Below are 3,120 nucleotides of genomic sequence, written 5' to 3'. Positions count from 1 at the left end.
AAAATACCGAATTTTCCTCTGCCTGTCATCACAGAATGAGTGCTTTTATCTGTTTTGTAAGTCATGAACTGCAGAATAATTCCCAGAAGCGTATATTCTGACAGCTAAACATTTATTCATGTCTAACGATCAGTTAGAAAAGGAAAGTAAATGTAGCAGTGTTTACGTTCATGGATCAGGGTTAAGGCGCTATGTCCACAAATGTGGACACGAATAAAACACAGTTGAACGCGACTATATCGAACTCGTTTATATCAAATTACCCAGCATATCGAACAACTTCTGAACACTGTAATGTTACAATGAGAACATGTAGGGAAAAGTATGGTTAAATCGAACAAAAATAGCAACCGCACGCGATATATCGAACTTCAACACCGCAACATTTCCCCAGAAGTTGGCTTTCCCGCGCGGCAGCCGGCCCAGCTGTCGACACCCCCCTCCCAAAGTGGTTTAGCCCAACTGCGTGTGTGTGGCGCGGCTCTCCCTTCCTCAGACAGCCACCCCCTAGAAAAAGTGGTTCGACCCATCTCTCGCTCTATCACAGACACGTGGCACGTGCGCCTGCACGCAGTTCAGTTGCATGTCGAGTCCTTGGAACGTAGTGCTCGTCCGCTCTGTTTAACGAAATGGCTGCCGTGAAACGGCAGAACTTGACAATATCCGCAAAGATAGAGGTTATCGAAAGATTTGAACGTGGAGAAAAGAAGTCTGATGTCGCCGCAGCATACAGCATCCCAAGAAGCACGCTGAGTACTGTCTTGAAAAATAAGGGCCGACATTAGGGCTAAGGCGGACAAGAGGCCTGGTGCTACCGGCGCCCGCTGCGTACGCACGGCTGCACATGAAGACGTGGAGGCAGCAGTGTACAAGTGGTTCCTTGATGTCAGGTCACGGAACATCCCTGTTTCTGGCCCCATAATTGAGTAGAAAGCGAAGGATCTCGCTTTCATGCTGAACAGACCAGAGTTCAAAGGCGGTTCAGGTTGGCTGCAGCGCTTCAAAGAGTGCCACAGCATTGTCGGCCGCGCTGCCACCGGTGAAAGCCGCGCGGTGGACGTCAGCAGCGTGCAGAAATGGATTCACAGAAACTGGAGCAACATCACGGCAAGATATCATCCCCACGATATATTTAATGCCTATGAGACAGCCTTGTTCTGGCAAATGCTGCCCAAGAAAAACGCTGGCATGTCGTGATGATAAGGCCCACGGCGGGAAAGTTAACAAACCTAAATATGGGTGTTGCTCGCCACCAACGTCGATGGATCGAACAAGCTTTGACCACTTGTGATTGGCAAGAGCAAATTGCCGCGGTGCCTGAAGAATGCACTTTCTCTTCCGGTGACCTACGTGTCCAACGGAAAAGCTTGGATGACAAGCGAAGTTTTTGGCAAGTGGCTGAAGTCCTGGGACGACGACCTAGTAAGCAAAGGCAGAAAGGTTGCCTGCTCGTTGATAATTGTTCTGCTCACCACTGTAAGGACAGGGTCAGAACATAGAGCTTCGCTTCCTGGCACCGAACACAACGTCGGTGCTGCAGCTTTTCGATCAAGGTGCAATTCGTGCACTGAAGGCTGGTTACAGAAAATGCCTTGTGCAACGATTATTGCTAAATCTCCGCACTGGCCGTGAGTTGAAAACTGACCTCCTGGACGCAATAACGATGTTGAATGCATCGTGGAACGACGTCAAAAAAGAAAATTCGAAATTGTTTCCATCACTGTGGACTCTCTGCTTCCGGTGAGGCTGGCGCCAGCTCAACTGAAAGTTGCGATGTACCCCTCGATATCTATGAACCACTCGAGGAACTTGACGATTTGTTAACACAGCTGTCAGAGTTCCCAGGTGCCGTTTGTGATGGGACTGCAGCTACAGACTTTGTCTCCGTTGGCGACGATGTTGCGACTACCGGAGAGCTCGCTGATGAAGATATTGTTGCCGATCTGGCTAGAGATCTCGCCGGCGACGGTAACTGCGAGGACCCAACGAGTTCCAACCCGGCAAAGTGTTCTGAAGCACTTCATGCGCTGACCGTTGTTCGTCGCCACTGCGCGTCCATAGAATGCAACCACTGTGGCAGCGATCGAACTTGTAGCCTCTCCACAGTCATCAAGCAACTCATTATTTCAGGCCTGTTCAGAATTATAGATTCTGAAGTGGTTCTTCAACACAGCAGAGAGACAGTATTCATGGCTAGGCAAAGCAATTAAAGCTCAGTTAATTTTAAAAGCACTTCAGCTTCATTTCAAACACACAAGCTAACCTTTATCCTGCACCATGAACACACTGCGGTGTCAACGGTTTACATTAATTTCTGCTACTCAATGCAGATGCAGAAGAATATGAAGTACGAAGTATACTTTTTCTGGATTGTTGATGGCAAAAAGACAAACCTCTCTAAAGCAGTTGATTCGGACATTGCTGGGATTCCAGTGTTTGTAATCAAGATGATCACACAGCCGGGCAAAAGTCAGCAGCAGGCACAGCTGGTCGTAGTGTTCACGAGACGGGCTGCATTGCTTCAGGGCTCCAAGGTAGGCCACCATATCATCCACACCTAGCTCTGCACTCTGCACCAGCCCAGCTTCCGACCGGATGCAAAGGAGTTCCAGGAACTTGTGTTTCAGCACAGAGAACCTATAAGGCATAGAAAAATGTAGGTGGGGTTGCTTAGGCAGTGACCCTAGCCCAGTTAGCAGAGATGGCATAGACAAACTATTTGAAGACATCACAGACACTGACAGCCTGCATAGAGCCCTTGCTCAGCTTCATACCAGCAGTTTGCCTGCATGAGTACAACAGCCCAATTTCAGATAAGACAGTGGCATGAGAACATTTTCCATTTTGTCCGATGAATTACCTTTTTACAACCTGCACCCTCTGAACACAGGCACTTCATGTGTGTCAAATACAAATGGGCTAACATAATGAAGGCTGTGCACAATGCCAGTACTAAATTATATCAGCTAGGTGCAGCGACGTCACCACTGTCAGGCATCACTGCTGTTCACAATGAAAAAAGCTTAGGGCAATAAGCTGAGCCATGGACAAGACATCTGGCCACTTTGACAGGTGACAGCCATCGCCATCCTGCTTACCTTTTGATATATATGGTGATAG

Source organism: Amblyomma americanum, unplaced genomic scaffold (genome assembly GCF_052857255.1).
Source record: "Amblyomma americanum isolate KBUSLIRL-KWMA unplaced genomic scaffold, ASM5285725v1 scaffold_72, whole genome shotgun sequence".
Taxonomy (NCBI): domain Eukaryota; kingdom Metazoa; phylum Arthropoda; class Arachnida; order Ixodida; family Ixodidae; genus Amblyomma; species Amblyomma americanum.
This window is presented reverse-complemented; position numbering follows the sequence as displayed.